Consider the following 22,567-nt stretch of genomic DNA (forward strand, 5'->3'; position numbering starts at 1 on the left):
CATTCCTACGAAAAAAAAAAAGAACAGCTTCGCACTTTGTCCTCCTTCTGCCATTACCAAATGCCAAAAAAACACTCCTCAAAGCCGTAATGAGCACTGCTGCTCGATGCCCAAATTTCTTCTTGTTCTTCAGAGCAACTAAGCTCGCGACACGTGGTGGTGCCTTGAGATATAAGTTTAAATTTTTCAAACCACACTTGTAACTCTGAGTACAGCATTGCTATAACACACAAAGGTAGTTATTAGGTTATATATTAGCCCCTTTTGTCTTTGCATAAACAGTATGTTTATGTTATATTTCTAAACTTGTTGCTCCACCATTTGCGTTCAGGTGCTTTAACCTTTAAAGGTCATGGGACTATTTTGGGTAAGTGAAATAAATAAATGACTTAACCTCATAAAGACCTGGCATCTCATTTTGGCTCATGTAGACCACGATATTAACATTTGGTATACAAGTGTGGCCAACATGGCCCAAAATGTCACGTCATCATATGTTTGTGCAAGGTTTCATTTCATCATTTTCCTATTTTGCCCCCCCCCCCCCCCCCCCCCATGATTAAATACGTTTATCAATTTAAAAACGTCAACAAAAACTAAACTTACAAAATTTGAAAAACAGAAATACAGGTTATGGCACCTGATACAACTCTAAAGTTGCTTTTTAAAAGTGTTTCATGGTATTTAACTTATCGCTTCCCATTTACTACAGTAGACGTCCAATCGATTTAAATTGGAAGGAATACTCATGTTTCAGTGCCATTGTCGTTCTGTCCATTTGGACTAATAGGGCACCGCCAATGGCAGCCAATGACTCAAATGAGTGCCTTATGAAGGCTAAGTTGTGTCATTAACCCTTTCAGGGACAGTAGTCCCTAACCTAACTGTGGCACTTTAACCCTTTTTTGAGCAAGGGACTATTTTTTTTTCTGTTGACACTAAAGACTTTTAGTCCAGCAAGTGTCATCTTAAATTTTAGCCATTACTATTTTTTTTAAATTATTATTATTAATCATTCTTGTATTTTTGTATGATTTCGTTTGGAATTGTAAATGTTTTTTTAATGAGTTCTTGGTTAATAAAAACACAATAAAGGATATAAACTATGTATAATAACAAATAAAGTATATTCTATTCTATTCTATTCTATTCTATTCTATTCTATTCTATTCTATTCTATTCTATTCTATTCTATTCTATTCTATATAGATTGTCAGGGAAATTCACTTTTGAACACCAAGACAAGTATCAAATAAGAGAACAGAATCAGACTCAGCCAAGGATTGTCTTCCTTCGAAGGCTTTATGAACAAGAGCTGTCGGGTACAGACGCGGAGCCACGCACAAAGCGTCCTCTCCGCATTTGGACAAAAGAGAGGCATGCCTCTATTTATGGGTTGACATCATAGAAACTAAACCGAAACTTACTATAGCATATCCTGGGAAAAACACCTCAAGTTATGACCTTGAACACCGGCTCTATGCTCTATGCTACAATGTTCTCATGCAAGCATAACAAAAGCATACAAAATATGATGTATAACGGCTGTGTTTTAAGCATGAATAAAATTCTCTCACATAGATAAAAACAGAAACAACTCTGATTACTGCCCCAAGTAACTCTCGAAAGTCATTTTTTTTCCATACTATATAACTCATTGCTGACTGGAAGGGGCAAATGAACAAATTTAACATTTAACATTTGAAATAGATTGGACCTCTACCACCTTCAATGGCAGCCAATGACTTAAATGAGTGCCCGACAAGGATGTTTCAAAAATAGTAATTAGTGCATGAAAGGGTTAAGTCATTGGCTGCCATTTACGGCGGTAGACGCCAGATCCTTTTGACGTGGATAAAATAACGTTAAAATAAATTTTAATTAAAATAAAATAAATAGATAACTAAATATAATGAATACATTTAATGTACGAAAATAGATTGGACATCCATCCCCGTTAATGGCAGTCAATGAATTAAACAGTGCGCAGCACCTCAGAGGACTCACCTCTGATTCACATCCTCTCACTGTGGGCAAGGACGAGCCACATGGGACGCACACGTGACACACATGTTGAAGTCATGATTCACACACAGGCGCCTAGTAGAAGGTAGGCCACGTACCAACCGTCGTAACTCTAGCATCAGCCAATTAATCACACGGCCTGTACTAATCACATTTCAAATCAGTTGCTATGGGAACGTTGACAGAACGATCAGGTACAGTGTCGGACAAATGTGGAGCCATTCGCGGCACATGAATAGCTCATTGGCTGCCACTGACAGCGATCAACGTCCAATCCATTTTGACTGGGAGGGTTAGCAGCAATCACTTGCTTCCAGCCAGTCTATTGGCAACTGTCAATGGATCTTAGTGCCAGTCCTCCCAGTTAAATTTTGGAGAAAGCTTTCATGAGATACATGGTGGTCGTCTAACAGTGTGAATGCCTAGTTTTCAAAAGCAAAATGCTTATTCAGGGCTGTTTTCTGAAACCAAGCGGATGCACGTTATTTGGGGCGCTCAGGTGAAAGCTGGACGTTGCGAATTAACAATGCTGAGGTGTGTGCGCGCTTGTGGCTCGCCAGTTGTCATGGTTGCAGCGTTTATCACCTCGTTCCGCCGACATAGAGGCCCGGGGGCACGTGTGATTGGCTTCAGACAGAGAGAGAGACAGGCTCGGGAAAGGGAGTGTGAGTGAATGAGAGAGAAGACATATTGGCACAGAGGAGGGCTTAAATGCCAACGCGTTGACGAGGGGGAGGAGGGTGTAGAAGGATGTTGGAAAAATGTCAAGGCCGGGCTTCTTCAGGATCATTTACACCATGGCCAGGTCTGACCATCAACCCAACCCTCAACTAACTGATCTTATTTTAATGTGTTAAGTTATCACATCATAGCTTGATATTTATTGCATTAACATAATGTGTTAAAACTAAAAATTGTGCAGATAAATTACTACTGCTAGTAGGAAAAAATGCACTTGTAACAGAACCACGATAACTTGTAGATAAGGTGCAAAAGTAACTTGTAGGTATTAAAAAGGACGTAGGTTTGGTCTCAACATTGGTAGGGACGATATAGCAACATAAACTGCATGTACATTTTTTGCTGGGGACAGGACAATAATAAGACCAACCAGTTTCTTAAACAGGCGTCAGGGCTACATTTCTCACGAATATAAGATAAGAGATGATGATCAATGCACAGTAAATCCGTATTGATTTATAGTAACTTTCATGTGTATTGGTTCAGATCAAACAACGTTTAATTCAATCCTTTTTTTTCAAAAACTACTAAAGAACCATTTGAAGAAAAGATACACGATAATATCGGTTACCGATGATTATCGGCCGATAATGGCAATTATGACGTCACACAGATAATACAGATTTTTAAAAAATCAACCGATAATGCAATCCGATAGTTATATACTTGATTTAGCCTCCAAATGTGCGCAACCAAGCGGTTTTCTCCACATCTCCACTGCCGCCTCCTCAACCCCTCCCCTCTCTGAAGCCCCTGTGGAAGGAGGGGTTGAGGAGTACGGCGTCATAGAGGAGGCAGTGTTATCAGTGTTGAGGCGCTCTCCCTAGCGTGCGTTGATTTTCCCGTGTGTGAAATGAAATAAACGACGCTCTCGCCATCTACAAAACATGCACTGCAGAAGTTCCACGAGGCGTAAAGAAAGCATCCTCATTGAACACCACTAACCCAGCAGCCATTTAAAACTGCATCACAAAGATTTTTGGAACGAATACGAGGCTGCTGCTAGCGCGAATGCTAAAGCTATTGTAAACACAAATAAACTATAAAGGAAGCTACGGGGCTTGTGACACTAAGAGACGCTGCGGTCCTCCCGGAGCCCAAAAGCGGGTGGTAAACTCCCATCTATGGCTAAACACCTCATGAGACCGATAGTCGACAAGTAGCTGTCTTCCGACGGAGCCCGCCGGTCCGCCGCCTCGCCCTAGGCGGGCAGAGCAGAGCCATGCACCGAATACGCCGCAGCGAGCCGGCCGGGGCGGTCGGATATCCAGTACGAACTTAGCTGCCGCCGCCACTCCGGTTCAAGACAGAGGCCTGGCGCGGGTGCTAATTTGGCAGCTGGACGGACTGAAGGGCACAGGCGGGAGGAAATTCCCGAAATGACCCGAAAGCCAAACCCCTGAATGAAAAAATAATGCAGTTTATACGACCACGATTCTTCGTGAAAGATTCTTTGATCACATCAGTTTTACCACGGACATTTGGACAAGCATTTAGTAATGGTTGATAAAGGTTAGGGAGGGGGACTCAATCATTTATAATTTCTTCATTAGGGGCACATGTGCTACACTTTACAATAAAGGTCCAAAAAACATTCAGTAATGGTTAATTAAGGTTAAGTAATACATAGGAGGTACGATCCCTGAAATAATACCATACTTAAGGTCAGGTTGGCAGCACCGAAGGACTTACAAAGCAATGTTTCTCATTTTAAAATAACAATCAGTTATTAGTACCAGTATACATTAATAACTGTTTATTAATGCACTAATGTATATGTGAATTAATGTTAAGTAATGTATTCTAAATATTATATATTATAACCTAAGCTATGGTCTTATTTCACATGAATGTACCTCATAAGTATTACTTAACCTTAATTAACCACTACTGAATGTTTTGGGACCCTTATTGTAAAGTGTAGCACATGTGTCCCTTAACTAAGAAATTATAAATGCTTAAGTTAACAAACCCTAACCCTATATAGGCCTTTTTTTTTCTTTTTCTTTTTCTTTTTTTTTAAAAATTTTACCAAACTATTAGTTACTATCTGGTTATGCATTAACTAATGCATTAACAAATGTTAATTAATATATTACTAAATATTAAATAAGGGATTATATGAATTATTTTTATTTTACTTAAACATTAGTTAATGTCTTAAAATGCATTAACTAATGCATTAATTTAATGCATTAACTCATGTTGATTCATATATTTATAAATGTTAGATAAGGGATTAAATGAATTATTGTCATGTTACATAAACATTAGTTATTGTGTAAAAATGCATTAACTAATATTAATTAAGGGACCCTTGTTGTAAAGTGATACCATTTTTTTCCATTGATAACAATTCTTAATTCTATAATTTCTTTACATTTCCCCCTTACTAAAGTTGTTTTTTTACAACAGAAAAGGTAACAGTGGTAGTCAGTTACTATTTTCATTTTTTCAGGTCATTCATTGTCAGACAGAAGCAGCACGGCAAAACGCCACGCTAAAAAATAAGTAAAAAATATCAAAATGGCTTACCTCTTCATCCTCTGAAGGGCCATGCCCCCCAACAAAATGTTTACTGCATATGAAATGTGAATTCTTCAGATATTTTCCTCTGAGTTTTTGGTTTCGGGAAACGTATGAAGAAAACATCCTTCATATGTCGTAATGTCTAGAGTCATTTCTACAAGTTTCATATCAGCAGTGCTTCATCGGCATGTTCGTTTTTTTGAAAGATTACTGGAGAAAAATAGCAGAAATATAATGGCTTGTATGCGGGGGCATGTCTATAATGTCCCACTTTACGCTTTACGATGTGACATCACGGTCTAAAAATAGCATTCGTATGGTATGCTATTTAACTTTGTGCTTTGTGCATGAATAAAAGTAGCAGACCCTCATCTTTGTGCATGAGTAAAATTAGCAGACCCGCATCATGATAAATGCTAGAAGAAATGCATATGACGTAGCTTTGTAGGCCCTCTGAGTTGGCTTTGATGACCAGCGGCAAGAGATCGTTTACCAAAACTGGCCGATGCAACTTTTGCACACGTCTGCCAGTAGATCCTGACACCGGGGAGCAGTGTGAAAAAATCCACCATCACCAACGAGTTTCGAAAAGCTGGTCTGCTGTGTGAAGAATTAGAAGAATCTCTCATTATGAGAGACATTGAAAGTGACAACGAAAGAAAGACTAAGAAGGTGCATGGCGAAGTGTATCTGAGCCTATTCATATTCGACACTGAGGGTGAAGACTTCCATGGTCCCAGTGCATAGGAGGAACATGGCTAACAAAGACTTTTATGTTTATGATAACCAGCCCAGTTAGTTGCTGCTATGTAACTGCCGTGTTGTTGGCGTTGTTTGGAAAGAAAAGTTAAGGTATGTAATTTAAAATTTAGAAAACTGTGTATTTCTTTGTAAATATCTCAAATATCTCATGTTACTATGTGGGCACACATGGCTTATAGACAGGAAAGGATTATGTATGTACAATTTTTTTTTTCCTTTAAAAATGTACTGGGTGGGGCTTGTAATCAAGGGCACCGAATAGTGCAGAATTTACAGTAAGCAATTCCTATTCAAACGTTTTACATGGAAAATGTGTCACCACCTTTTGTTTTCTTACAATAGGAGTGTTAATTTTAAATATTCATTGTGCTGTTATTAATATTCTGGATGAATGGGGGACCCTAGTACAGAACATGGGCCTAACTGCAAACCGTACCCTACTGTTGCGCTAGCGAGAGGTAACAGAGTCATCCATGCGTACGACAGGAGAAAAAAAGTCTTAAATAGCATTATGTGAATTAGAATTATATTTTGAGACGATTCGACTATATACAACAATTTGGCAAAGCGCAGATGACGAGAAATAGTCTTTTAATCTGCTGGTTAGCCACGCCTACCAATATAGGGCTCTAGCGTTCCCAACAGGTGACGTCGATGGTTTCATCTGTTTTACTATTCAGCCCATTGAGGGGGAAATATTCAGAACAAGGAATATGCGACGAAGAGAGCCGCAAAATGTCAGTGTTTCAGTCTCTCTACTCCAATATTTTTACAGGATATTCTTTTTATTCAAGTGTTTTTCCCCAATAGCTAAATAAATGGTATGGTCATGACAAATAACAGTCTTGTGCTAAACAGAATATGAAATAATAAAAATGCATTTATTCAGTATGACATGGCAAAATTACTCCATACTGGTCAAAACTGTCGACTTCACCTGTACTGTCGCATCTCCCGAACGATATAATATGTCACCGTAGTTAGTCGGGCTTTTGTCATTTCCCTGCCGGCTTTGAAGAATGTAAACAAACCAAGGTGCATGACAGCTAGCCGACATGCTAACCCGAATCGAGTGATGTTTCAAAGTCTTCGAAGCGGAAAATCACACATACAAACTAGCCCAGATTATTTCACATGGCAGCGGGTTTGTCGATTGTCTTCACCGATCGGCAACCCGCCTGGCGGCGAACAAGTTAGAGCTCGTCGTTCCCCTGCTGAGGGCAGAGGGCTCGTTTGCGGGGAAGCAGCCGGATAAACCGGCCGATGTTAGAGGAGAACGTAGCTACCAAATGGTCATCACGAATATGGCAAAATAATGCTTTGCTACACGGCGAAGACGTAAACAGCGAGACAGTCAGGAGAGCGGCTGCAGTTGTTGTGCAGCTAACATGACAGAATGTGTCTGAGGACAGGAGAGCTTTTCTACATGCCCATCCATGATCAAACGTGAGTAAATAGTCCTTTACTTGAAGAAAGTTTGTAGTGTTTACTTTGTAATCACTGTATTTGCGGCCATTTTTAACACAAAGTTGCAATATCTGATCGGGTCAAAAATTTGACAGAAACCCGGGCACATGAAGAGGGCAGTAAGCCGAGTGTTGTGCTCTCCCGCCGGTGGGATGTGCGACACTGCCGTCGGCCGAGTGGACAAGGAGCATGTCAGCCACAAAATGCAAGCCACGTACGTATTAAAATGATCACAGTATTTGACATACAGTGGGGCAAATAAGTGTTTAGTCAACCACCAATTGTGCAAGTTCTCCTACTTGAAAAGATTAGAGAGGCCTGTAATTGTCAATATGGGTAAACCTCAACCATGAGAGACAGAATGTGGGGGAAAAACAGAAAATCACATTGTTTGATTTTTAAAGAATTTATTTCCAAATTAGAGTGGAAAATAAGTAAGCAAGATTTCTGGCTGTCAAAGCGGTCTAACTTCTTCTATTGGGGTCTAATGAGGCTCCACTCGTTACCTGTATTAATGGCACTTGTTTTAACTCATTATTGGTATAAAAGACACCTGTCCACAATTTCAGTCAGTCACACTCCAAACTCCACTATGGCCAAGACCAAAGAGCTGTCGAAGGACACCAGAGACAAAATTGTAGACCTGCACCAGGCCGGGAAGACTGAATCTGCAATAGGTAAAACGCTTGGTGTAAAGAAATCAATTGTGGGAGCAATTATTAGAAAATGGAAAACATACAAGACCACTGATACACTGATAATCTCCCTCGATCTGGGGCTCCATGCAAGATCTCACCCCGTGGCGTCAAAATGATAAGAACTGTGATCAAAAATCCCAGAACCACACGGGGGGACCTAGTGAATGACCTACAGAGAGCTGGGACCACAGTAACAAAGGCTACTATCAGTAACACAATGCGCCGCCAGGGACTCAAATCCTGCACTGCCAGGCGTGTCCCCCTGCTGAAGCCAGCAAACGTCAAGGCCCGTCTGCGTTTAGCTAGAGAGCATTTGGATGATCCAGAAGAGGACCGGGAGAATGTGTTATGGTCAGATGAAAGCAAAATACAACTTTTTGGTAGAAACACAGGTTCTCGTGTTTGGAGGAGAAAGAATACTGAATTGCATCCGAAGAACACCATACCCACTGTGAAGTATGGGAGTGGAAACATCATGCTTTTGGGCGACTTTTCTGCAAAGGGACCAGGACGACTGATCTGTGTAAAGGAAAGAATGAATGGGGCCATGTATCAAGAGATTTTGATTGAAAATCTCATTCCATCAGCAAGGGCATTGAAGATGAGACGTGGATGGGTCATTCATCATGACAATGATCCCAAACACACAGCCAGGACAACAAAGGAGTCACTTCGTAAGAAGCATTTCAAGGTCCTGGAGTGGCCTAGCCAGTCTCCAGATCTCAACCCCATAGAAATTCTGTGGAGGGAGTTGAAAGTCCGTGTTCCCCAACGACAGCCCCAAAACATCACTGCTCTAGAGGAGATCTGGATGGAGGAATGGGCCAAAATACCAGCAACAGTGTGTGAAAAGCTTTTGAAGAGTTACAGAAATGTTTGTCCTCCGTTATTGCCAACAAAGGGTACATAACAAAGTATGGAGATGAACTTTTGGTATTGACCAAATGCTTATTTTGCACCATGATTTGCAAATAAATTATTTCAAAATCAAACAATGTGATTTTTTTTTTTTTTCCCACATTCTGTCTCTCATGGTTGAGGTTTATCCATGTTGACAATTACAGGCCTCTCTAATATTTTCAAGTGGGAGTGCTTGCACAACAGCCCCACTGTATGTACATACAATGAAAAACACCTATTTAAAATGTAATTTTATGTAATTCCCATTACATATACATTAAGCAATGTTTTTTCATAAGTGTTTTAATTGACTCTCTTAGATAATTAATACAACAATGGATTAGTAATGTGTAAAAGCACAAAACTAATGTGCATATACAATGAAAAACACCTATTTAAAAGTTAAAATCACATTACGTACATATTAAGCAATGATTATTCATAAGTGTTTTAATTCACTCGCTTACATGATAAATACAACAATGGATTCAGTATTGTGTAAAAACACAAAAGTAATGTGTATACACATTGAAAAACTCCTATTTAAAAGTTAACCTAGTGCATGTGCATTTTTTTTTGTATACTTGTAGGGGAAAAAATGGCTTTTGTAACGAAACTAAGTTGAAATTTGCAGAGGTATGTTTGGTGTTAAGGTAACTAACTGGCAGTTCCAAGAAAGAAATATAGTGCTAGCAAAATCAACTTGTTGTAGAAAGATAACTCCTAGTTGTACAGATAAATTTTGAAGTGAATTTGGTCTAAAATTAATTTGTTATTCATATTCTCTTAAAGAAGCATGAGTGTGCCTCAGCACACTACAGGCTGGCGGCTGTGCGCGCATACTGGCACTCATAAGCCTGCAAATAATTAATCAGCCCTGATACCAAAAAAAAAAAAAAATCAGGCTCCAATGAGCGATAGTAACTGGCCCATTGTACATAGCTAACAAGTTTCATGACAATCGATTCACAAATGACTGAGGAGCTAGACATCAAAGGTACATTCCACAAGAAGAAAAAGAACAAAAACTACTTGAGTGGCACCTTGACATGCCGTCAGCCTGTAGAAAATGTACTTGCAACAAACCGACTTGTAAATTGTAGAGGTTATTTTGGCGCAAAAGTAACTCATAGGTGTAACAATTACAAAAGAATCTGTATCAAGAGCAACTTGGTTTAATATCGCATAACTTCTAGTTGTACAGAATGAACTTCAAAGCAAACGGGTGCAAAGTTAAAATGTACGTTTTAATGTAAGTTAATTGTTAAAGTTGAAATTGGGCACAATTTAACAAGGCTTTCATTGTTATACTGTATATTTACACTTATGGTCCGTCATTAGGATTGTACGTAACAGACATTTACGGTATACAAATTATAACAAAAAGTAAGGTCTTTCAGTAACTGGAAAAATAGAATAAGTCTCATTTTTCTGATGGGTTTAACACAGGCCTGTCCAAAGTACGGCCCGGGGGCCAAATGCGACCCGTGGTCAAATTTCATTCAATAATGTCTGGCCCGCACACAGACCTAATAAATTGGTCAGCAGTACTGCTACCAGCATATGAAGTAGCTTACACACTAAATGCTGCTTCTCATTTACCCACTAAAAGGCAGCAGCACTCTAAGCAACATTACCCCGCGTGACATTTTACTCCCAATTTTCTAAAATGGCGACAATCAACAAAAAGTTGACTGAGACGGCCGACGCTTGAAGGATAGGTGGAAATTGGACTATTTATTCACTAAAATACGCAAAAACTGTGTCTGCCTCAATTGCTAAGAGACAGTCGCTGTTTCTAATGAGTTTAATGTGAGACGATATTACCAAACAGACACGCTGACATGCACAAGATTACAGGGAAGATACCTAGCGAGAAATTGAAGCAACTTTAAGCTAGTTTAATTTTACAGCGAGAAGAGATGAAAGAGAATGCCACAAAGGCGAGTTGCAAGACTTTGTGGAAATTATTAATTAAAAAAATAATTCAGCAAATGTGACACACAGAATGGCTTGCAAAAATTTGCTTAAATATATTGTTCTACGTAAAGGACGTCAGCCAAGGTCGGCCCCCCACATTATTACCACACCAAATCTGGCCCCCTTTGCAAAATGTATGGACACCCCTGGTTTAAATGCGCTGCAAATCCACATATCCAGTTTTGCATACCAGCAATGCGCTACTTAGGGGTTATGAGAAATAAAGACACTTTGAAGATTTTAGCCAATCGTACTTGGTTATTGACTCAGTGGATCTTCTCAGCCCATCACGGTGCATCGTCACTAATGGGTAACGCCTGCACCGGCTTTCAACTTTGACAGCTTTAAACTTCAAAATAGCAGCCAGTTATCTTGAGTAGAGCGGTATAACCTGTCAGCATTTGTCGTGTGGGCTCTGTTGGCGACCTCTCGTGTTGCGTGCGACTTGTAGATATTCGGTGGGTGTTTTTTTTTTCATTTTTAATCCTCTTTTATCTGACATACAGGTGAATTGGCGAGAGCGTGCGTTAATAGACGCATTGTGGTGCTGCTGCTGCTGCTGCAGCCTGCCTGTCTGGTTTAGTGTGTATGTCATCGTGTGTGTGGCCTCAGCATCCTTTCCTCCTCGGTGTCATTTGTGCCACACACACGCTCATCATCACTGCCTTCCGGCTGACACGCCGTGCGGACGAGAAGGAGGACATTACCGGCGACAGCGCGCTGTCTGCTTGTCTACGCTCGCTTTCGGCTGCCCGTAAAACAAAAACAACAACAAAAAGTCCTCACCATGCCCCACAATGGCGAATCCAAAAACGGGCCGCCGGCGTCAGATTCTCTGAGGTCACAAGTTGGGCCCTTGAAGGATGACGTGGGGGACAACCAAGGAGACCTTGACATCATTAAATCTCCAAATGATACCAAACAGTACAGGTAAGAGACACTCTGGGACACTTTGAGGTGACTATAATATGGGTAGGTGACTTTTTAAGCAGGTGCCTCACATTTCTGAGGTTTCAGTTTCAAATCTTGGCCCCACCACGCAAAAACTATAAATGTTAGATTCCCTGTCCAAAGGTGGAACTGTGGGATTGTGTGGTTTGTCTATATAAGGCCTGCTATGAGTTGGTAACTAATCCTAGGTAGTGCTGAGGAATATATGGCTATATATCGCCAAACATAGAAAAGGGTTAGATGATATATCGTCAATTCTATGTATCATCACTATCGTCAATTTGAATCGTTTATATACGTATATATATATATATATATATTTTTATTTTTTTTTTCAATTTTTTAAAATTTCTAATTTTCCACACAAAAAATACACATATATATATATATATATATATATATATATTTTTTTTTTTTTTTTAATCACTTTTTTAGAAACTCTACAGCGGTGATTTTTCTTTAAAATCAGTGAAGCGGAATGGCCATTAACCCTTTAACACCTAAGCCTATTTTGGCCGAATTTGCATGCCTTTGATGTTGCCTTTATATTTCAAAGAAAAAATTGTTCACAGTGGCCAGGTTGGGTCCCTTTTTTCAGGACACCATAACCTTTATGTCCAAACTGTTGTTTTCTTCACCGACCAATTATAATCAATATTTTGGACCCAAAAAAGAAAAAAAAGATCCCAAAATCTTTGATCAAAGTTTGTAATGTTGATGTCCAATTGACAACCAAACATGCTCGACCATTTTGAAGCTTGATGATATTTATTCAACTTGTTTGGATACGCATTCAACAGAAGAAAATAAGACCAAATAGTTCTATGTTTGACAATTCAACACACACAGCAGGTATGGTCATAGGCATTTTTGGACTTTACACATACTATGGTCAAAACAAGTTTTATACAGTGTAAAATGGTGAATATGTACAGTATATCATCTAAAACAAATATGTGTTGCAAAACTGAAAAATAAACAAGTTATTGGCAGTCCAGCACGGTTCTACAGGATTTACTATGTTTTGGTACTGGTTTTGCTGGTACAGAAACCAGCGTGCTGGATCCCTTAGCAGAGTAGACATTCAATTCATTTGAACAGGCACAGCTGGCAGTTAATGTTGCCGGGTTTCCCACTTAAAAGGAATAGGATGTCTATTCTCGTCATTGTCAAGGAATGAGTTTAGGAACATTTTAAAATTTTTAAGGACGTGAACACATACAGTAGCCACGACTTCTATGAAAGAATTAGCCACTAACAAAGACAAACATGTAACTATTTATAACTTTCGTCTTTTTTAAATTATTTAATACATTTAAAAATAATAGAAAATAATAAAACGATAAAAATCGTGGCATATCATTATTGGATTATAAAACGTGACAAAATATTACCCAAAGATCGAGGGCTGCAGCTACTGATTAATTTAATAATCGATTAATCAATCAACTAGTTAGTTCAAATTATAAAGTACTCGGATTAGCAACGTTAAATGTGTTGCAGAATAAATTTTAGGAGATGTAAAACAAAGGCTTGCTAAAATTGCACTTTCAAAAGAGCATTAACTGTAAAAACTCATTAAAATTCCCGAGTGTTTCTTCAAACTATGCAGATTTGCATTTTTATTTATAAATAAATTAAAATACTTGCGCTAAGCCTCAAATGATATAAAATTAAATAAATAAATGAGGATCAAAGTACAACAAAAGAACAACTGGCTAACTTGCATGGCAAGTCCGTTAGCTTAAATGCTATAAAATGCTAACTTTTTTTTTTTTTTTTTTAATTTTACAATACTCTGAACAAATCTTTCAAACACAGATTAGCACAAAAAAACTGCAAATATACCTATAAACTAAATTACAAATGCATGAAAAAACATCAGCTCAAGCAAATCTTACTGTATGTTGGTCTTAGCAGGAAGCAGCTGGATTCAGCCGTGTTAAATGAGTTATGTCATATTCACTGTTGCCACTAGAGGCCATTGTATCCACCCAAAACTCAATAAAACTAATTGCAAACACTTTCAAAACAAACCATTACAACGCCACTCTAATTAAACAAGTCCTCGAAGCAGCAAAATTTGGTTTGGAGCTTTTTTCTAATCGGATCACTGGCGTTAATCAATTAATTGTTGCAGGACTACAACGATGACAGCTTGTCAGAACTATTTGAGTGAGACTGGAATGGCCACTTTTTCATGATTACACTATATTCGTAGAAAATCAGATGATGGGTCGCGGTGAAATTCATTTTTAGTGTCAGGAAAAAAATTGCCTTTTTGATGAACGATCTCATACGGACCACAAAGAGTCTTTAAAAGTGTCCCGTTATTCAAACAATGTAGATGTCAGCTTTACAGATGCCACATCGGCGCAAAAGGCAGCGATAATGCAATGTGATTAAAAGGTCGACCTTGACATGGTGGTTTAGATGCCATTTTAAAAGTAGTTAAATCCACCAAGTAACCCTCACAAGATGAAAAGGAGACATCTATTTAAGGTGAGGAATTTATTTCATACGTCTCAGTGCACTTGGCGATCTGATGGAGGCACGTTGTCTTATGGGAGGGGAGGACAGATACTGTATGAGTAGCCTCAAAAAACTCTTTGTCCATTCTGCAGGTACATAGTGCTGGACAATGGGTTGCGCGTTCTGCTCATCTCAGACTGGGAGGCGTTGAAGAGAGGATATACAGCGATGCAGGTATATTACAACAACAACAACAAAAACAGTCCTGGTTATCATGCTAATTTAAAAAAATTAACTTGAATACTACAAGGGATCCACAGATAGATAGACTTGTAGTTTCTAAAAGATAAACATTATTCTGAGTAAAATAATTTAATATTGAAACCACTCATTTTGTTTTCATTTTTATACAATTTGTAAAATTAGTTTAATTAGTAGGTTGCCATTGTTGTTGATATCGCAGGGCGGTGACGTCACATGGTTACGGTGACGGGCTTCCAGAGGATCTGAGAGAATCATTAATAAGCATGACAGCACTGTCAATATTTCACAAAACGAGCAGCCATAGCAAAATGAACAGAAAAGACGGGATAAGGCGAGACAAAAGTAAGAAAAAAAAAGCGATGTTCTGCCAAAATGTGCTGCACCGGCGAAACGTCCAACACGAGGCGAATTTGACACCCAAAGTACTACCGTGCGCTATCAGCTTGTTTTGTTTAGATGCATACAGACAGAACATAGTAAAGATGGCTTAAGAAAATACTTAAAGGTACTGTATTTTTCGGACTATAAGTCGTACCAGCCATAAAATGCCCTACGAAGAGAAAAAAAAACATATACAGTGCCTTGCAAAAGTATTCGGCCCCCTTGAACCTTGCAACCTTTCGCCACATTTCAGGCTTCAAACATAAAGATATAAAATTTTAATTTTTTGTCAAGAATCAACAAGTGGGACACAATCGTGAAGTGGAACAAAATTTATTGGATAATTTAAACTTTTTTAACAAATAAAAAACTGAAAAGTGGGGCGTGCAATATTATTCGGCCCCCTTGCGTTAATACTTTGTAGCGCCACCTTTTGCTCCAATTACAGCTGCAAGTCGCTTGGGGTATGTTTCTATCAGTTTTGCACATCGAGAGACTGACATTCTTGCCCATTCTTCCTTGCAAAACAGCTCGAGCTCAGTGAGGTTGGATGGAGAGTGTTTGTGAACAGCAGTCTTCAGCGCTTTCCAGAGATTCTCGATTGGATTCAGGTCTGGACTTGGCCATTCTAACACCTGGATACGTTTATTTTTGAACCATTCCATTGTAGATTTGGCTTTATGTTTTGGATCATTGTCCTGTTGGAAGATAAATCTCCGTCCCAGTCTCAGGTCTTGTGCAGATACCAACAGGTTTTCTTCCAGAATGTTCCTGTATTTGGCTGCATCCATCTTCCCGTCAATTTTAACCATCTTCCCTGTCCCTGCTGAAGAAAAGCAGGCCCAAACCATGATGCTCCCACCACCATGTTTGACAGTGGGGATTGGGTTTCAGGGTGATGAGCTGTGTTGCTTTTACGCCAAACATATCGTTTTGCATTGTGGCCAAAAAGTTCAATTTTGGTTGCATCTGACCAGAGCACCTTCTTCCACATGTTTGGTGTGTCTCCCAGGTGGCTTGTGGCAAACTTTAAATGAGACTTTTTATGGATATCTTTGAGAAATGGCTTTCTTCTTGCCACTCTTCCATAAAGGCCAGATTTGTGCAGTGTACTACTGATTGTTGTCCTATGGACAGACTCTCCCACCTCAGCTGTAGATCTCTGCAGTTCATCCAGAGTGATCATGGGCCTCTTGGCTGCATCTCTGATCAGTTTTCTCCTTGTTTGAGAAGAAAGTTTGGAAGGACGGCCGTGTCTTGGTAGATTTGGTCTGATGCTCCTTCCATTTCAATATGATGGCTTGCACAGTGCTCTTTGAGATGTTTAAAGCTTGGGAAATCTTTTTGTATCCAAATCCGGCTTTAAACTTCTCCACAACAGTATCTCGGACCTGCCTGGTGTGTTCCTTGGTTTTCATAATGCTCTCTGCACTTTAAACAGAACCCTGAGACTATCACAGAGCAGGTGCATTTATACGGAGACTTGATTACACACAGGTGGATTCTATTTATCATCATCGGTCATTTAGGACAACATTGGATCATTCAGAGATCCTCACTGAACTTCTGGAGTGAGTTTGCTGCACTGAAAGTAAAGGGGCCGAATAATATTGCACGCCCCACTTTTCAGTTTTTTATTTGTTAAAAAAGTTTAAATTATCCAATAAATGTTGTTCCACTTCACGATTGTGTCCCACTTGTTGTTGATTCTTGACAAAAAAATTAAATTTCATATCTTTATGTTTGAAGCCTGAAATGTGCCGAAAGGTTGCAAGATTCAAGGGGGCCGAATACTTTTGCAAGGCACTGTATAAGTCGCACCGGAGTATAAATTGTATTTTTGGGGGAAATATACTTGATAAAATCCAACACATAGAACAGACATGTCATCTTCAAAGGCAATTTAATATAAAAATACAATAGAGAACAACATGCTGAATAAGTGTACAATGCATGAACAACGAAATGCGAATATACTGCCCTCACCAGGACGCTACGGCTCAGTCCTGGCTATTCAGCGGGCTAAACTCCCAAATGACGATGCTGGACGTCTGTATAATTTGCTCAATCAATTTCGTCCTCGATATCAAACAGGTTCACATCAACGTGAATAAATGATAATTAGCTGCTTTTACAGCAATGACAAAAACGGTTAGCATGCGTTTGACAGCATTAGCACATCGTTCAAACAACCACGCAACTGGCTCTGAGTGTCCGATTGCGGGTGGAAAACACACAACAACAGAAAAGATAACACACACAGGCGCTGCCTCTGTAGAGATACTTAAAAAGCATAAACAATGAACGTAAGTTCGCAGCCGTGTGTCTCTCTCGCTAACTCGCCCACTCACTCAGAGCTACGTAGCTGTCAGTCTTCTTCTGGCGTGTGAGCGCTCTTCTTCACGTAAACAAGTGCGAGTGCACCCCCACGTGGGCGTGAAAGCGCCACAAACTAAAAGCATGCATTTCAGTATAAAAAAGTAATATAATTGAACACACATTGCCAAAGGCAGAACGCGAACGTGGCCATAGCTATTAAGAGTTATTCAGATAATTATAGCATAAAGGACATGCTAACAAGTTTACCAAACCATCAGTGTCACTCCAAAACACCAAAATAACATGTGAAATGGTATCATAATGTGTTAAGAATTTCACACATAGGTCGCTCCTGAGTATAAGCCGCACCCCCAGCCAAACTATGAAAAAAACTGCGACTTATAGTCCGAAAAATATGGTACTAATATCAAATAAGGGTGGTTTAAATATGCTACGTGACTAACAATCTGCTTTAAAACTACGACAACAAAACACTATGCTTAAAAGTATAAGAGGGAAACACATGCAAATAGTATTTTGAGGCGATGAAAAGGTAATAAAAGACAAAAACAAAAACACAAATAGTAAGTACTAGCCGCTTTTAACCGATGAGTGCATGTGTTGGACATCTCGCAATGTCGAAGGAATTGCAGTTACCCGGTTGTATTCCTGGAGTGATAGTGACCAGTGTTGTTAATCTTACTGAAAAAAAGTAATTAATTATAGTTACAAATTACTTCTCCCAAAAAGTAATTGCGTTACTAACTCAATTACCTGAATGTAAGAGTAATCAGTTACTTGGCAAAGTAATTGGTGATCATTACTTTTTTTTTTTTCCTCAAAAAAAAAAAAAAAAAAAAAAAAAAACATTGGCCACACTATGTGAAGTTTTTTGTGGAGGTTTTTGGTACAATTGGCCCGAGCCCAATTCTTTACCCTAATTTACCCTTTACCCTGAATCAACTGTTAAAAGTTGTTAAAATTGCTCCCATTATTGCATTAGTTCCCTTCTCTCTACTTTCGACATATGAAAGTTTTAAAACTGTTTCATCATTTAAAGATAGATTCAAGTCAAGATTTTGCCGATTTAGAAGTATTTTAGATAAAAAGTTACTTAGGTTCGCGAGGAAGGTTCTCTACAACAGAGCGGTCCTAAAAAGCCTACTGCTTTAAGATGGCGGCTGTCATTTTGCATTTAGTTATATCTATATACAGTACATGGGATATCTACCATGTCTACCATATCTACCATAACATGCGGGCGTAGTTTGTCCGGCTATCGGCTGCAACATGTATTATTGGAGCTACCTAGCATCGCGTTTGCTCGGCGTCACCACTTTCTTGCCTCCTCCCCGCTCCTGCTCTGCTCTGTCGTCTCGGTGAGTCCGTCTCCCTCCGACTTTTCGACCAATATAGTAAGGCATAGTAACGCATGCCTTTCCGTCCTCAGTAACGGTAACGGCGTTGCCAAGATGAGAAAAGTAATTAATTAGATTACCCACTACTGAAAAAAATAACGCCGTTAGTAACGCCGTTATATTGTAACGCCGTTATTAACAACACTGATAGTGACAATCTACGTCATCACCCCGAGCGTCCATAAAACAGGTGTCCTCCGTCATAACGTGTACTAAGTATTATAGATTTTTATATCATTCATTAATTTTCCAAGCCGCTTATCCTCATGAGGGTCACGGGGTGCTGGAGCCAGTCAGTGGCAATATTTTATGTATTTCTAATTATGTATTTTAGTAAAAGAGCACAATTTTTAGAGCCTACAAGTCTTTAACGTGATCCTTTAATTTAAATACATGTAGGCTCTAATAAACCACAATTGTTCTCTTGTACTAAAATATGTTGTTAGAAACACATAAAATGTTAAATCAATGGCAATATTTTATAATATTTAGTCCATATTTTGACCGTTATTTGGTGCCATGGTTTGCGGGCTCGCAGTGATGACGTAATTGGGATCTTTCCAAATGTGTAACGTGTTCAACAACTGCTTATTGCTGCCTAAACTCGCGAAGTAAAATGCCACGATGTGCTGCTTTTGGATGTAATTTCCAGTCAAATGGAAACAAAGAGAGTGAAGTGAGTGGTCAAGGTGGAATTATTATTTTTAGGGAATAAATGTGCATAATTGGAAGCTTCTCCCCCTTTTTGGTCCCTGTATGCACGTATCCTACCCACCACGCGTTACAACTGGCGCCCGAACATTTTTCCTGGATCCTCAGTCAAGTAAGGGATCCGTCTATTTTTTGGATCCGACGGTCCCACCGCGTCTGCAATATTGGTTTCGGATCTGTCCATTTTTTTGATTCGTTGGTCCCACAGCGGCTTTTCGGATCAGTCTATTTTGTGGAATCGACGGCCTGAACGCGGCTGCCATGGGATCGGTCTAATTCCTGGATCTTCGAGTGAGTAAAAAACGCGGATTTGGATTACTATTGCTATCTTTTTTGTTGACTATTCTTCGTGGGAGTTTTACCCAAATCATACTAAATAATTAAAGCCCTATGGCACGCTACAGTGACAACAGTGACTCTGACGTGGACCTTACAACAATGTTGGAGTTTGTCAGGGAACGCGTGTTTGCGTACTGCTTAGCTCCCGAGTGAAGAGTGGTCAAGGTGGAAATACTATTTTTTGTGAATAAATGTGCATAAGTGGAAGCTTCTCCCTTTTTTGGTACTTTAATACACGTATCCTAGCTACCATGCGTTACAATGTACAAGACATGGATTACACAAGGTGTGCTCTTTGGCCTGTACTCTATGTAAAGCACACAACAGTTCTGGATGCTAACAATCTACATAATTGGCATAAGTTTGAAAACGCAATATGCTTACCTTGAATATCTGCTAATAAAACCGGACTTCCCAACAGCATACACTCTCGCTCCCAACCGGAGTTCCCAACAGCACTCTCTCGCATCACCAGTTTTGCCCAACTTTTGTCTTATCAGGTATTTGCTGCAAGCATTTTTCCCTGAAACTCGTCTTGTGAACGACCGACAGTGCTGTCCTGCTCTTCACTTTTCAGATCTGGTTCAAATAGGAAGGGTAGAACTGACGACATGTTGGGAAAGCTAACGAGTGACACGCTGGAATTTCAGCAACGGGACCGGTGACGTCACGCACTGCAACGTAACAAGAATGGCGACCTATCACTTAAAATAATTTTACAAACTTTATTAAAACAAAAACATTAACTGGGGTTTTAATATCAAATTATTATAAGTCATACTAACATTTACCTTTTAAGAATTACTTGTCTTAAAAATAGAGGATCCCTTTAAGTCCGAGGTTCCCTTTAAGTTCTCTGATGTAACTTCTTATTTTGAGTATTCCTAACTAATTTTTCAATTTAATCTTTTGAACTTGATTCAGTGATTTGATTGATATGAATGATCAAGTTTGTAGGCAGTAAGTTTTGAGTAAACTCATTTTGAAATGATAAGTCGTGTGAACTTAGCGTTAGCCTCACAGCCTCCCTGTGCCTTCAAAAGGGTGCGCTGGCAGCAGGGTAGGCAGCCAGAGTGTTTAGCTTAGTTGTCTGCATGTTCCACTGCCATTGAGGTTGTTTTGAATCCCCGCTTGGAGTATTGATCTTATTTGAGCTAAAGTCCAGTTAATGTTACTTAAAATGTTCAGTTAAAACCACCTAACTGGAGGCCATTTTACCTAAAATTTTGAGTCTAAGGCATTAACTTTTTTTTCATAAATATGTCTTAAAATATTCAAAGTTTAAGTGTGGGTTTACTTATAATTTTGACTTCTGCAAAAAAAATAATAATAATAACAGTGTATGCACAATGTGAGACTGCCATTATACAAATTAAATTATGTATTCTTTCCCCACAAAAAATCTGCTGTATGTATGTACCTATCAAAACATGGTATGCTAATTGACATTGCATTTACGAAATAACAAAAATAGACCAATTTTCACTCAGTCTACGGGGGCTGCCATTTTGTTCAGCGCCGCCCCTGCAGTTGACCCCAAAAAACTCATCCACTGCCACTGACGGAGATTAGTGTTTTAAGTACAAAAATGCTAAAATTACTACCGTATTTTTCGGACTATAAGTCACAGTTTTTTTCATAGTATGGCAGAGGGTGCGTCTTACACTCTGGAGCGACTTATGGGTGATTATTTACGGTCGGGTCGGCCCAGACTTCTCTCTTGCTAACTTTTTCTAAATAGATATATATCCATATATTTATACTAAAACGATGTATGGATGTTAGATAAAATAAATTATTTGGATAAAACAGAGAAGGCGCTGTGCATGCCTGCGCACGTGAACGCCGTGGCCCCGCTCTCTTTTCAATCTTCCCCTCCCACCCTGGCGCCCTTCGCGAGTCCGCATCCTGGTATTTCCTTTTCGAAATGGAGCAGCTCGGAGATAAAAACAAACTAAAGACAGGGGAATTGAAAAGCAAACAACTGCGGTAGGTGTGGGGTAAGGAAAGGATTCAAATTGCTTGTTGGAGATGCTATACAGAAACCTGTGTCGGTTTTGCTGAATGTAAACGAATGTGGCGCTTTGGTCTCATACGAGAAACATATTTTAACAAACTTTTCCAGCGTTATTTCGTTGTGTAAATGCATTCATAATGATAATAAAAATATGTAGACTATTTAAACATTGAGAAAACTTGCGTTTTTTTTTTTCTTTTTTCTGCCAACTCGAAGAGATTAAAATAAAAGTCAAATCCACTAGCCGCCTGTTAGAACCGACACACAAATATAAAAGATATAAATGTTTATTGAATATTCATCTTACAGTCTTGTTTAAGTGGGAGAATTTGTTACAAAACACAGGCTTTAATCTATCAGTATGTATATACGTATACACAGGCATCATTACAAATGTGATCACACAAAACTTAACCATGTATCGCATCCCCGCATCCCATCCTTCTCCTGAGTCCTCACAAATAAAACATAGAATTTCGTTTTTTTGTTTGTTTGTTTGTTTTCGGGCTCGTGCCCACAAATAAAACATAAAATTTCTTTTTTTTTTTTCGGGCTCGGACCTGCAAATCAAGTTAATTGATTGGGCTCGGGCC

At 39.2% G+C, this 22,567-nt stretch overlaps 1 long non-coding RNA gene and 1 pseudogene across 1 annotated transcript in view; both read left to right on the top strand.

The window, feature by feature from the left end:
- LOC130930670 (uncharacterized) overlaps positions 1 to 1,537 on the top strand; it is a 45,964-nt gene extending 44,427 nt beyond the window's left edge. Inside the window, exon 5 of the long non-coding RNA XR_009067093.1 lies at positions 1,210 to 1,537. This is a non-coding gene — a long non-coding RNA (uncharacterized LOC130930670). The remainder of the gene's footprint in view (positions 1 to 1,209) is intronic.
- A 4,113-nt stretch (positions 1,538 to 5,650) lies between these two features.
- LOC130930658 (nardilysin-like) overlaps positions 5,651 to 22,567 on the top strand; it is an 89,060-nt pseudogene continuing 72,143 nt past the window's right edge.

The sequence above is a fragment of the Corythoichthys intestinalis genome, chromosome 15 (genome assembly GCF_030265065.1).
Source record: "Corythoichthys intestinalis isolate RoL2023-P3 chromosome 15, ASM3026506v1, whole genome shotgun sequence".
Taxonomy (NCBI): Eukaryota; Metazoa; Chordata; class Actinopteri; order Syngnathiformes; family Syngnathidae; genus Corythoichthys; species Corythoichthys intestinalis.